The sequence below is a fragment of the Notamacropus eugenii genome, chromosome 1, assembly GCF_028372415.1.
Source record: "Notamacropus eugenii isolate mMacEug1 chromosome 1, mMacEug1.pri_v2, whole genome shotgun sequence".
NCBI classification, from domain to species: Eukaryota; Metazoa; Chordata; class Mammalia; order Diprotodontia; family Macropodidae; genus Notamacropus; species Notamacropus eugenii.
The window spans coordinates 9,263,569-9,278,168 of NC_092872.1; the positions used below are offsets into that span (position 1 = coordinate 9,263,569).

At 40.2% G+C, this 14,600-nt stretch overlaps 2 pseudogenes; both read left to right on the forward strand.

The window, feature by feature from the left end:
* Positions 1–8,907: 8,907 nt before the first annotated feature.
* On the forward strand, positions 8,908–12,539 carry LOC140533116 (uncharacterized; annotated as a pseudogene).
* Positions 11,825–12,871, forward strand: LOC140497838 (trafficking protein particle complex subunit 2-like protein; annotated as a pseudogene).
* The last annotated feature ends 1,729 nt before the right edge of the window (positions 12,872–14,600 follow it).

The window sequence follows — 14,600 nt, forward strand, 5'->3', positions numbered from 1 at the left end:
GGCTGACTATCTGCACCGTCTTTTAGAACCTTGAATGATTGATCGTAGCAAAATGCTGCGTCAGCAGCTTGTAATGTTCTGCCACTGATCTGAAAGGATCAGGGTCCTGACACATATCCTTTGTGGTAGCCTTAAGCCTCTTCACTAAAGAGATACCTCTCTTTAGAATCTAAACATTCGGCAAAATGCAAGGTGTATATAACAGGTGCCTATTGTGTGCTTATCAAGAAACTGTGGCAGTATGAAGAAAGGTAACCATACACAATCACTGATGGGCACAGCGTGGCTAAAGTCCTTGCCCTGTTTGTCTAAAGAGGCTCCCAGCCCTGTATCCATGCATGCACAGGCCAGGTTCAGTACCAGCCTCTAAAGAGAGAAGGAATCAGCCTCTTTTTGGAGCTCTCTTGCCCTTTACATTTCCACCCCAGAGCCCTTTAGTAAATCACTTAAAATTAGCTTTGGCTGATGCCCAAGGTCCCCCCAAAAGGGAGTAAAAAGGTTCTCAGCATACGGTATAAATCAGATATAGGACAGTTTGTTTCCTCCACACAAAAGAAATGTTTGAGACAAAGACTCATATAGTAATTTAACAGCCCTCATCAAACTTCATCTGAGTACTGTGTTCAGTCATGGGTGCCATGATTTAAGACTGCTGATAAGTTGGAAATGGTCCAGAGGAGGGGGTATCAGGATTGTGAAGGGTCTTGAGTCTGTTATATGAAGATTGGTTGAAGGAACTAGCATGGAGAAAAGACATGACTCAGAGGGAACATGGTAGTTGTCTTCAAGTATTTGAAGGGCTGTCCTATGGAGAAGGAACTAGCTCTAGAGGGCAGAACTAGAAGCAATGGGTAGAAGGTGCAAAGAAGTAAATTTAGGTTTGATGTCAAGAAAAACTTAATCCCAGTTAGAGCTGTCCAAAAGTGCAATGAGCTGTGGGTAAAAGTTCTGGATTCTGTCTGCCTCCTCTTGGAAGGAAGACTTAAAGCAAAGGCTAAAAGCACTACTTGTTGGGTATATTATAACAGAAGTTCCTTTTGTGTATGGGTTGGACCAGATGAAGTCCTTTATAACTCTCAGATTCTATGATCACCACCATTATACTCTCCTAGGAGGGTGATGCTTAAAACAGAAAAATGTGAGGCATTTTGTTGAATAGGCATTACATAACACCCTTCACTCTGAAGTGTTTCCCTCAGCTAGGCTGGGACTTGGGCTCCTGCTGAGTCATCTTTCCTCCAGAATCATTGTATTAGTGATTAGTGAGTAGCTGGAAATCTACCTCCCAACCCCCAACACCCAGTGCAAATGGCACCAAAAGTGGCCCAGGAGCTCCATACCTCTTGCATTTACAAAGCTGTCTGCAAGATTGGAAGCAATCATCTCAGAATCACTTAAGCTTAAGATGGAAACATGAAGAAGAGGTACTTAGTTAGGGCTTTGCTATCTAGCCTTAAGCTCACCTAGGCCAGCATATGTTCTGTCTGTTATGATCAAGCATTACAAAAATTAGAGTTTGACAGTAGAGCCTAGGGTCATTCACTTTAAGGTTTACTGAATAGGCTTTAAAGTTCTTGGCTTAGTGGCAGGTCCTTTCTGATGCAACTTTGACACAACCTCTTGTGACCAAAGGGACACCTAAGTTCTTCTGTATCATCTCAAAGTGCCATGCCTTCCTACTGAGCCAGAAAATCTGTGACCCACTGAAGGGGTCTAGTTCCAAACATGGCTTGTGATGTGTAGTCTAGCCTGAACTACTGAAGTTGGATATTTTCCTTGATTATACCCATTGTTTAGTTGTTTTTGGTTGTTTTCCATTGTGACCCCATTTTGGTGTTTTTTTGTTTTGTTTTGTTTTTTTGCTAGCTGTGTAACCTTGGTCAGAGAGGTTGGGGATTGGACTCAGTTGTACTTTGTCCCTTTCTCTGGCCCCATCAGGACAGGATCCCAGATCTCTATAGACATTAGTCTACAATCCCCTTCTGTACTCTTTCCTCCACTATCTACCCCATACCTTGCGCTGACTCATTTTCTCTGACCACAAGTCTTGCTTATATGTATTTGCCTCCATGTATGTATGACTGAGGAATATTTTTGTCAGTTATTTTGCTACACTGTTTAATTAAATGTCTTCTGCTCTGAATTAACAAGTCCTTTCAATGGCTTAATAAAGGAAAATAAGGGAAGTATAAGAGCAGCTAGGTGGCATGTTGAATCTGTTCAAATCCAACCTTTTACTAGTTGTGTGACCCAGGGCAAGTCACTTAACTTCAATTTCCCCATCTATAAAATGAAAAGAATACTATCACCAACCTCCCAGGGTTGTTATAAGGATCAAATGAGATAATATTTGTAAAGCACTTGGTGCTACATAAATATCAGCCATTATTAATATTATTAAAGCTGTACTAAGACTTTGGGGACACCCTGTTTTATCTGCATAGCTGAAAGAAGAATAATGAATATAATTTTAATATAATGACTAATAATTCATAATGGTGAATATAATGTGGTGAAAATAATAACAAATATTATTTACAATCAAAAAAGATGAACATAATGATAGACATAAAATTATGAACATAATTACTATATTATTTGTAGCCAAAAGGATATGATGAATATAATCATATTAATACTTAAATCAGATATACTATAATGAAGAAATAGGATGATTCATAATGAATATAAGATAATGGTTAACATAATAATGAATATATTCCTTATATATAATTGATTAATAATGATTGAATGCAGAGGCTAAGTGGCACAGTGGCTAGAGCACTTGGAGTCTAGAAGACTCATCTCCCTGAGTTTAAATCTGGCCTCAAACACTTGCTAGTTGTGACACCCGACAAAGCACTTAATCCTGTTTGCCTTGGTTTTCTCATCTGTAAAATAAACTGGAAAAGGAAATAGCAAATCAGTTCAGTGTCTTCGCCAAGAAAATCCAAAATGGGGTCAGGAAGAGTCAAAACACAACTGAAAACAACTTAAAAATGACAATAATAATTGAATATAATGAATGGATGAAGAGAATTTATAATGATGAATAGAAAAGTGCTGAAAATGATAATGAATATATTATTTGTGACTTTAACAAATGACAAATAATTGAACCTAATGAATGGATTTAATTAATAATGCTGAGTATAAAATGATAACAATAATGAACATTATAGCTAAGAGAAAAATGATGGACATAATTGAACATGATATAATGAATTCATGAATATAAAATGGTGAAATAATGAATGTATTATTTATAGCTGAAAGAAAAATGAATAGAACGAAATATAATAAATGTAATAATGAATATAAATGATGAAAAGAATAATGAATATATCTATAGGTGACGGACGTGATTAAATACAAGGATACAGTCACTCATAAGGATGAATACTGACATGATGAAGATAAGGATTCTATTTACAGCTTAAAGACAGCCACTGAATAGGACAGATAAAATACTTCACAAAGGTGAATATAAAAGTGACTTATTTCTAGCAGAACGAAAAACCACGACCAGAACAACGCATCAGGCGTTATAGGAAACTGAACAGGTGACAGGCTGGGGGAGCAGGCACCGCGCGCTCCGCCCTGCAGGGGGCGCCCTGGCCCTTGCCCCCCTCCCCCCCCGCACGTGCTCGCTCGCCCCCGAGGGCGGCCACCCACGAGCCGACCTCCGGCGTTGCTAGAGAGCAGCCTCTGCGGCGCCTGCGGCCTGCCCACTGGGCTCCCAGGGCGGGGGAGCAGCGAGGGCTCGGCCCGGGGGGCGCCTCCCTCCCCCATCCCTGGGGGGCGGCCGGCCGGGGCGGGGCTGCTGCGGAGGACCCGAGGGGCGGGGCCCTGGAGGAGCCATCCCCTCCCCCCCTCCTCACCCACGTGTCCCTGCCTCACCTCCCCCGTCCTTTTTGGGCGGGGTCACCACACCCCACAGTGTGCGGAATATCACTGTCTACGGTTCCATTTTCTCTGGCATTCGTGGTAAAGCTTCACCCAGCAGCCCTCGGGTCGGCGGAGGGTGAATCGTCGGGCCGACCCCTGGTCACTCTGACGCTTCGTCCACCGCAGCTGACCACTCTCTTCCCTGGGGACTTCAGGCGGTGCGCAGCCCCTCCCTGGCGCCCCCTCCTAGGAGTGGCCGGGGCACCTCTCCGCCAGGTGATGCTGGAGAACACAGTCTGGATGAGTTTATGTGGCCCCAGGCAGCTGGGTGGTGCAGGGGATAGAGCAGGAGGACCTGAGTTCAAATGTCACCTCAGACATTTGACACTTACTAGCTGTGTGACCTTGGCCAAGTCACTTAACCCAATTACCTCATCCTGGGTCATCTCCAGTCATCCTGATGAATATCTGGTCACTGGATTCAGATGGCTCTGGAGGAGAAGTGAGGCTGGTGACCTGCACAGCCCTCCCTCCCTCAAAACAAAGTCAAGTGTGAGTCATGTCATCATTTCTCTGATGGCATGGTCTTCTTCTGCACGAAGGACCAGCACACGCATGTGGCCCCAAATCTGTGGTCCCTGGGGAGCTTCTTTGGGGGGGAGCACCCAGAACCTGGCACCGGACTGCTTGTACTTTCCCCAGCTTGCACCGTGCTGGCCCGGGTTACGGGTCCCAGGATCTCTCCTTGGAATGACTGGAAGAGGACGGGAGGAGAGGCTGCCTCCTAGGAGGAGGAGGGAGTTTGGAGCCTTTGAGCCTATGGTAATGGGGGCCTGTTTTTGCCCCTCAGGGGGCATTTGCTGCTTTTTAGAGCGGGACAAAGGTCGATCCTGTCTCTGACTTCTAAACGGGCAGCATGTTGTGATAGTAATAACGTTGGATTTAGACTTGTAAGGACCCAGGTTCAGCTCCTGTCTATGCCATGTACTCTCTAGACCTTTGGTCGACTCATGTCTACCCTTTGAGATTCAGTTTCCTCATCTCTAAAACGAGGAGGTTCATAGGATGATCTTAAAAGTCCTTTAGAGTTGTAAATTCTCTCATGCTGCAAGTTGAAACAATGCCAGTTTCCACCAAAAATAAGAGAATGGTTCCTTTTCTCACAAATAGTCCAAACCTGACTTTACCAAGTGTTGGGTGTCCCTGATTGAAGAGAGGCTCCTTCACCTCCTTGTAGACCCTACCCCCCTCTTTGGCTGTTATGGCGCCTAAGTCTTTTTGGTCATCCACAGTATGAGCTGGATAGGTTTTTAATGCCATTTTATTTTTTTTCTATTTATTTTTCTATGATCAAAAATCCATTTTCTCTTCCCACTCCTCCATTGGGAAAAAAAGGAAAAACAAAAGCTTCTGAATAAATATGCAATGATCAAGCAAAACAAAAATCCACCTTGCCTGCCTCTTGATATCAAATTAATTTATGTCTTTCCCCCTCCCCCAACACACACAGATGAATTACAAATGCCACTTTTTAACCAAGAAAACACGTAGTCACTCAATGCTATTTGACTGGGCATAATAATACAAATAATAATGATAAAAATCGTGTTTCTCTTGCCTTAAGGTCTGCAAAGCATGTTACCATTATGATCTGAAATGATCCTCACAACAGCTCTGGGAGGTAAAGGTAGTTATTATTGCCATTTTACAAATGAGCAGACTGAAGCAGACTGGAGTTAAGTGACCTTTCCAGGGTCACTCAGCCACTAAGATTCTCTGGCAGGATTTGTACTTTCTCACTCCAGATCTAGCCTCTAAAACAGCATTCAGAGCAGTGCTTTAAATTATATAGTCATCCTAAATGGTATTAAATTGTCTTTGATTGGCTGTTTTTACAGACAGTTTCTATTCCTGCTTATTCTCCCAGAGAAAATATCAGCTTCAGATTAGAAGTTGTTTTATTTATTTTTTTGCTTTTCTGTCCCCAGCATCTAGACACTGCCTGGCACATACATAGTAGGAGCTTAATAAATGCTTACTTATTGACTGCCTGTAACCCTAAATTTTTAAAGGTGCATAGGGACTTCATGTAGATCCTTTATTTACTACCTATTAAGTAATATTTTAATCATTCTGAAAATAATTCATTCAAGCCTAAAATGGTAATTACTAGTGATGATTTGGAATTTGAGAAACAAATCTGTATTCTTTTGTGAATATGGCAGCTTGATGAAGTGGAAAAAACACTGACCTTTGAATCAGAAAACAGGCTCAAATTTTAGTTCTGACATCGAGAGTGTGTGTGTGTGTGTATGTATACATGTATGAACTAGAGGGGACTGGGAAAGCCGCTTAATTTCAAGCCTGTTTCTTCATCTGAAAATGGGGTTAATTATACTTTTAATGATTTTTCACAAGGCTTTTGTGAAAAAAATACTTTGTTAACCCTAGAGTGCAGCACAGAAATATAAGCTATGATTATTAATTTATGGTTTCTATTTATGACCCTTTGCTAACTGAAGAATCTAAGCATTTCTGATTATCTTTAAAGGATTTCTTTATCTGAATCATAATTTTAATTGCTCTTCTCAATTTTGTCTGTTCCCCAAATTTTATTGATGCCTTTTGTTTTTATACCACTGGCATATCCACATACAAGCCCACTTCCATTGAACCCTCCTTTGAAACAAGGAAAAACAAGTGAAATTGACTCTGACTGTGTGTACCTTATTCTGCACGCCTGTTGCAGCTCCGACCAAGGGAAGAAAGCATGGTGAATCATTTGTTCCCTGGTCCAGCATTGGTCTCTGCACTATATCAATATTCAACTTCCTTTTCATATTATTTTCATTTATATTACCGTAGTTACTGTATATGTTGTTTGCTTGATTTTGCTGATTGTGCTCTGCATCATTTCTTTCCATTATTGCCATGGTTTTTCTGATTGCTTTGTACCTATTTTTTTCTATACGTTACTCTTTTATTACATTCATATATCACAGTTTTTTCATCTGTTTCCCAAGTGATTTCTCAAGGGTTCCTGTTATTTTTGTATATATGGGACCCTTCTATATTTGAGTATGCCCAAAACTGGGATCCAGGGTCAAAGAGCATGACTAGGTTTATAAATTTTCTCAGTGTTCCAAATAATATTCTAGAACACTTGAATGAATTTATTGTTCCATCAAGAGTGTATTAGTGTGCCTTTCTTCCTATAGCCCTTTCATTGTTGATTCTCTGTTTTCTTTACTGACTTATAGGACATGCGGTAAAACCTCAGAGTTTTTAATTTCCATATCTCTGTTAGTGATTTATAGCTTTAAAAAAAAAACATATAATTGTTGATGGATCACATTTCTTCTTTTGAAAACTGTTATATCCTTTGACTGCTCCTTTTCTGGAGTCTTAGCCACGTTTTCACTGTATCTTGGATATCAGACTAGTCAGTTATCTAATATAATTTTTCTCCACTTGATAATTTAACTTCTAATTCTAGCTACATTTCTTATTTCATTTGCATAAAAACTTTTTAATTTGCCGAAATAAAAAATGTCTTCAGTTGTCTTTTTTTAAAACATGACAACAAGAACTATATACAGCTTTCCAGATGTAGACATTGAGATGACTGGACAGGAATATTTTCAGAATTGCTCATGTCTCTGAGTTGTTTCCTTAGCATATCCATTCTGAAGTGACCAGGGCTAAGACTGGGTATTTTTTGTGGAAGTGGAGATTTCAGAACCAGAGTGAGAGTCATCATCACATCAGAGTTATGGAGAAGAAGGTTGCTAAACTGAGGCTTCTAACCCTGAACATGGTGGATTGGAGAAGGTTCTGATCCCTTCTTGTCCTGTCCCCATGATTATTCTCTGAGGTTCCTGTTCCATCGTGATTCACACAAGCTTAATTATATCCCAGTGTGTAGTATAATGGAAAGAGCACTGGACTTGGTAAGTCAGAAGACCTGGTTTTTAATTCCAGATATGCCACAGGTATATCTTCAGGTAAGGCATTTCACCTCTCTGGGCCTCAGTTTCCACATCTTAAAGTCCATATTAGTAGACTAGATGATCTCTGAATACCCTTCCTGTTCTAACATTCTTTGTCTTCAGGGCTGAGCTCCTGCATAGGAACAGGAATTGCTCTGGGAAGAAACAGCTTCACAAGAATTTCATGCTGCTCTATCCTTTGTCACCTCCTCATCAGGGGGCCTCCTCATGCCTGTTTTGTGATTCAATGAGGCTTTACTTTCACGATCCTCAATATGGTATTCACTGTTTCTAGCCTGGGATTCCTGTCTTTCTCTCATTTTTCCTTCATTCATTTGGAGTCTCCTCATTTACACCTATTTCCTCGTGGGATTCCTTCATTGTGAGGTAATGATTCTTCTGCAACAGATTTCATCTGTTATCTGTCATCTCTTCCTACTTTTTTGTTTTTGAATCAGAGAGAGCAAAGAGTTTGCTCTGAATCAGCAGACTCACTCTTTTGACTTCCTATGTCATCTTTTCCTTCATGGAAGTACAATCCTAAGTATTTTAACCAGGTATTTCTCTTGCTGACTCTTTGTCCCTTATAAGACAAGAGCTGAGCTAGGTCTTCTGTCCCTCCTGCATAGAGCTGTCCAACTAATTTGTCTTTAAACAAGGCTGTGTTGTTCAGAAACTTCCATTATTCCTAGTTGGAATGTAATTCCCCACTTTATACTCTGCCTAGCCAAACTTATCCCTTCTTCTAGGCCTAGCTTAAATTCTGTTTGTTCCACAACATCTTCCATGATAGCTCCATCTCTCACCTTTATATTCCTAAAGCCCTCAGCATATGTGCACACAATTTAACGTTTGATTATATACTGTCTTCACTATTGTTTTATGTGTCTAATTCTTAGTATACTATAGAGGTATTTGAGAGTAGGCAGCATGTCTTAGATACTTCTTTCTCTTATGCACTCTTGCCCCTGCCCCCCAGCATAATCTGTGTTCAGTAAATAAGTACATTTTAAATACTGTGTGATGAATCTCCAGAACAGCTCTGTATTTCTGTTAACCTTTCTTTTCTCTATCTTTTCTCCATAAGAGGATTTCTGTCCCAGCCTGAGCAAGGATAGGAATTATGAGTCCTGGATCTTCATGGAGCTCTGGACAAAAAGGACCCAAAGGCAGCCTCTCACAGTGAGTGATACAGACTCTGTTAGGACTGATGCCAGCTGTTCTTTCTCCTCCATCTTTGCTTTTGAAATGCTGTCTTAATAGACTGTTGAGAGTCTCAATACATTTCTGAGTACTACAACGGTTGCCTGTACTGAACTTTAGAAAGAACTTGTTGAAAATTTGTCAAGGACGCTGATCTTATTTCTATATCCCTGAAGCCAGTAGAACTAGGCTAAATCCAGTCATCCTCTTCTCCTAGTCTAGTATAATGGGAAAGATGAATTCTTGTCCTCTTCACCTGTCACTACTTGCTTAGTTTTCTACCTTTCAGGTTTTTCCACTCCCCCTTCGTTCTACTCATTATCCCTCCGATCCATTTCCCTTCTATTTCCTCACCCAAACAGCCATATGTTATTTTTCTCTCTTTAACCTCTCCCTGATTTTTCTTCTAGATTCCTTAATTATCCATCCTTGATTTTCCCTTTTTCTGACTAACTGGTTTAATCTTACCTTTCTTCTCAAAGTCAGTTTTGATATATACAAGCTCTGCATTTCTAGAGCACTTGCAAGAAATAACATTTGTATTTTCTTTTTTGGTTAGATGGCAATGCCAGGACCAGGAATGAGGACTTGAACAAGGAGACTTCAGAGGGTATCATTTTCGAAGAAGACTCATACCCAACGACGCTAGGATGTATCCAAAAGGATGTTCTTCCTGAGCCCACACTGGAAGAAGCCACTGAATGGAAAGACAGTCTAAAGAGGTGATGGGAGTACACGGTAGGAAAAAGAGAGGAAAGACATTTCTTGGAAGTGATTATTAAGGGCAACACAAGTCCTGGAGAAGAGAGAGGCCAGATGTATAAGGAGCGTAAGGAAGGGTTCAGTCTTACTTCCAAACTCCTCATAAATAGACATCCTAAAAAACGGAAATCACATAAATGTGGTGAATGTGAAAAATACTTCAGTTGGAATTCAGACCTTATTCGACATCAGAGAATTCATACTGGTGAAAAACCCCATAAGTGTATTGAGTGTGGGAAAGCCTTTAGCCGGAGCAAAAACCTTATTCAACATCTGAGAATCCATACTGGGGAGAAACCTTATCAAAGTAATGTGTGTGGGAAATCCTTTAATCAAAACCAAAGCCTTATTCAGCATCAGAGAATTCATACTGGGGAGAAACCCTATGAATATAATGAACGTGGAAAAACATTCAGTCATAGTTCATGTTATTGCACATCAGAGAATCCACACAGGGGAGAAACCTTATCAATGTAGTGATTATGGAAAAGGCTTCAGTCAGAGTTCAGGCTTTAGTCAGCATCGGAGAATCCGCACTGGAGAGAAACCTTATATGTGTAATGACTGCGGGAAAGCCTTCAGTCATAGTTCATACCTTATTGTACACCAGAGAATCCACACTGGAGAGAAGCCCTATGAATTTAATGAGTGTGGCAAAGCCTTCAATCACAGCTCAAGACTTATTGCCCATCATAGAATTCATACTGGAGAAAAACCTTATAAATGTAATTTTTGTGGTCTTTTAGTCAGAGTTCATCTCTTATAGAACATCAAAGAATCCACACAGGGGAAAAGTCCTATAAATGTAATGAGGGTGGAAAAGCCTTTACTCATAGCTCACTGTTCATTATTCGTCTGAGAATCCATACTGGGGATAAACCTTACGCATAAACTTTATGAATAAAGAGTGTGGGAAAGCCTTCAGTCAGAGCCAAAGTCTTATTCGACATCAGCGACTCCACACTGGTGAGAAACCCTCTGAATGTAATGAGTGTGGGAAAGCCTTCAGTCAGAGCCAAAGCCTTATTCGACATCAAATAATCCATACTGGAGAGAAGCCCTTTAAATGTCATTAGTGTAGAAAAGCCTTTTGCCGTAACTCACACCTTCCTGTACATCGGAGAGCCCACACTGGGGAGAAACCCTATGAATGCCATGAATGTGGGAAAGCTTTCAGTTGGAGCACATACCTCATTTTACATCGGAGAATCTATGTAGATGAGAAATTCTTTGAGTCATTTCACTTAATTCATTAGCACAATGGACTAATGAAGTCAAGAAATGGGATTGATGGCTGTTAAACATTTACATTGCGGAAAAACTCCCACAGCCTTCTAGAGAATAGAGACTTTGGCAGATCTCACAAATGTGTGCCCCTGATATCAAAGGGGTTCAAGGCTAGAGGTTCACCATAACCCATTCTCACTACTGAAAACACAAAAACATTGATTCTTCCAACCCTTGCAAGTTCTTTTGTAAATGTTCATGAGGGTTTGTCATGTATATGTTGTCTATTCCCAAGTACATTGTACTCTCCTTGAGGATAGGGACCATATCTTTCTGATTTTGGGTCTAACCAGTCAGGCAGCATTATCTGTCCTTCATTCAAAACTACAAGGTGTCCCAAAATGCAGTTAAAAGCTTTAATAACTTTTGGAACACTGTATTTCCTCCTATTTGCTTCCACCCTATTCTGTTCTGCCTCTCTCCATGCACTATCTTATGCCAAGCTGCCAAAACATTTTCCTGAAACAGTTTTTGTTATAGCACCCTTCAGTTCACCCAGTTACCATCTCTAGCATGACACTAACCATATCCCACCTCCTTTGAAAGATTTCACTCTTTCCCACACCCCTGCCAGTCTAGATATGTGGCATCTTTCAGGATCTAACTTAAAATGCATTTGTTCCCCAAAGTCTCCACCTTCAATCATTCTTCCTTTGTCAAATTGGACAATTTTGGACTCATTTTCCTTGGCATTTATGTATTTAACTGGTACTCTATTTTCAATGCATGTTAAACTGTTATTTTGTAATTCTTTTACTTATAGATTTTGCTTCCCTGGTAGATTATAAGTTCCTTGGTTAGGAAACTTCTTTCCAAGGACATCTAGACAATTACTCTGCTTAATGCTTCCTGATTATAATTATACCCAATTCTACTAGAAAATGAATGTATGCCTCTTCACAATCTGAATAGCAGGGACAGTCTCTTCATCAGATTAGAAGCTTCTTTGGCACAGGAAGGGTGTTTATAGTATCATGGTTTAGAGCTACAAGGGACCTTAGAGGCTATCTAGTTTAGCACCTTCATTTTATAGATAAGGAACCAGGCCCAGGGAGGTGAATTGACTTGCCTTAGGTCACACAAGGTAGTAAATGTTAGAGGTGGAATTTGAACCCAGTTCTACTGACTCCAGAGCCAGTCTTTCTTTTGTACCATACTCTGACTTTTCCAAAAATATTCAACATAAGTATTATCTAATCAAGGTAGGAGATTTTTTTTGAAGTACTGTATATTTTATTTTGAAATTTTTATTTTTTTCCCTGTTACATGTTAAAATAATTTTTAGCATTTTTTAAAAAATAGCTTTGAGGCTTCCCTACCAAGGTGGCAGTGTGCGTTGTGGTGATTGCCAAAGAGAATTACCCACTCTACATCCAGAGCATCCCTGCAGAACATGAGCTGAAGTCCATTACACAGTGCACACATCTCTCGATGTGGTAGACAAGAAGGTCTCTGCTATGGGAAAGGCCCTGGTGGATCAGAGGGAGCTCTCCTTGGGACTCCAATATCCCACCGAAGATTACAAAGTACATGGCTATGTGACGAATTCCAAGGTGAAATTTGTTATGGTGGTGGATTCCTCCAACACAACACTTTGAGACAGCAAGATCCGCAGCATGTTTAGAAAGCTACATAATTCCTACACAGATGTCATGGGCAACCCCTTCTACAGCCGTGGGGACTGTGTTCATTCTAGGGCCTTTGATAACGTGGTGACTTCCATGATGGTGCAGGTTTGTTGAGAGACAGTATAGTTTATAGTTATTTCTGAAAGAAGCTGTTTTGAACAGAACTGTATCATGCAGATGTGTATATGTAACGCCTTCCTCATGTAGAATATGAAAACCCCTCCTGGCATGTCCAAAAACTTGTGTAAAGTGGAAGACTTTTAAATAAGCGAATAAAGTAAATAGATAAATAAGTAAAGTAAAAAAAGTAGCTTTGAGTTCTAAATTCTTTTTTTTTCTTTTTCTTTTTTCTGAGTTCTAAAGTCTATCCCTTCTTTCTTACCCTCACTCCTCCCTATGACGGGTTATACATGTGCAATCACGTAAAATATTTCCCTATCAGTCATTTTGTACAAGAAGACTTGCACAAAAAACGAAAAATAGTATGCTTCAGACTGTACTCGGACAACACCAGTTCTTTCTCTAGAGGCGGAAGGCATTTTTTATCATGAGTCTTTTGAGATTGTCTTGGATTATTGTACTGCTGGTAATAGCTAAGTTATTCTCAGTTCTTCATCATACAATATTGCTGTTACTGTACAATGTTCACCAACAGGAGATTATTACCAGAACTTTGAATGGCGGAAATCTGGAATCCAAAGTTCAGATCCTAGCTTTGTTACTCTCAGCTTAACTGGTATGTCTTACTTTCCTTTTCTGTAAAATGGGGATAAATGATCTGCTGTGTGTGTATATAGGTATTCCTTGGGAGAGAAAAGGATAAGCTTTTGAAAGTTGCATGTCCTAGGTTTATATAGGTAGATCCTGATTTTACCACTTGGTGCATTCCTGAAAATGGACAGAAGCTGCATCATCATGAAACCACCTTATTTTGTTTTACTGACATTTGTTCATTTACGAACATTTGGTATTATCAAAGAAATATCAAATAAGAGGGTAAAGTGGCAGAGTGAACTATGGGTGTTTGTTAAAGAGCATCAAGTGAGTAGAGTGAAAATAAGGGACTGCCTGTGTAATTGGCTAATAGGATTGAGAAAAGGAAGAGGAAAGAACCTTCGAGACTAGTTGTAGCAACGAGCACTTTGGCATCTGCAGGAGGATCTGCCGCACAGGTTCTTACAAATGTTTTTCTAAAAGGAAAGCAACTTTTGAGGGTCAACAATCACTTTAATGAAATACATTTATCATTCACTTAGTTCAGGAGAAAAAGTCAGCACCCTGAACTTCAGAGAAAATACAAACAAATTACATTCAGAAATTCCTATCAAAAAGATCAATAGACAGGGCTTCCAACTGTCTGACCGTAGGCAATATATACATCATTACCAGAGAGAGAAGCACTAACATCTGGGTTTTCAAAGCCAGGGGGCTTCTTAATGGCTGCCCAGAGTCTTGTCTGGCACACAAACCTTCTTCCAAAAACTAAGCCCTAAAGTAAAACCTCATCTCAAAGTATATATACATTTTTCAGAGCTATAGGGCATGACCCTCATGATCCAGTATCTCATTAGAAGTTAACAAAAGGCCTATTAGTGAGTGGGGAAGATCTTTAACTCTTTCCCCTACCTACCATTACGCTTACATTATACTAGTTTAACATCCTTGTTTTACAGACAGAGAAACTGAGGCCAAGAGATTGCCAGACAGGGCTTCCCCTTTCCCATATTGGAACCACCATCGTAGTGCTGTCTGTCCATGACAAAGCAGAGGTTAGAGCCATTTTCATTTCATATCCCGTGACAGAAAGGCTATGTGACTGAATAAATCAGAACCTCTCTAAGTT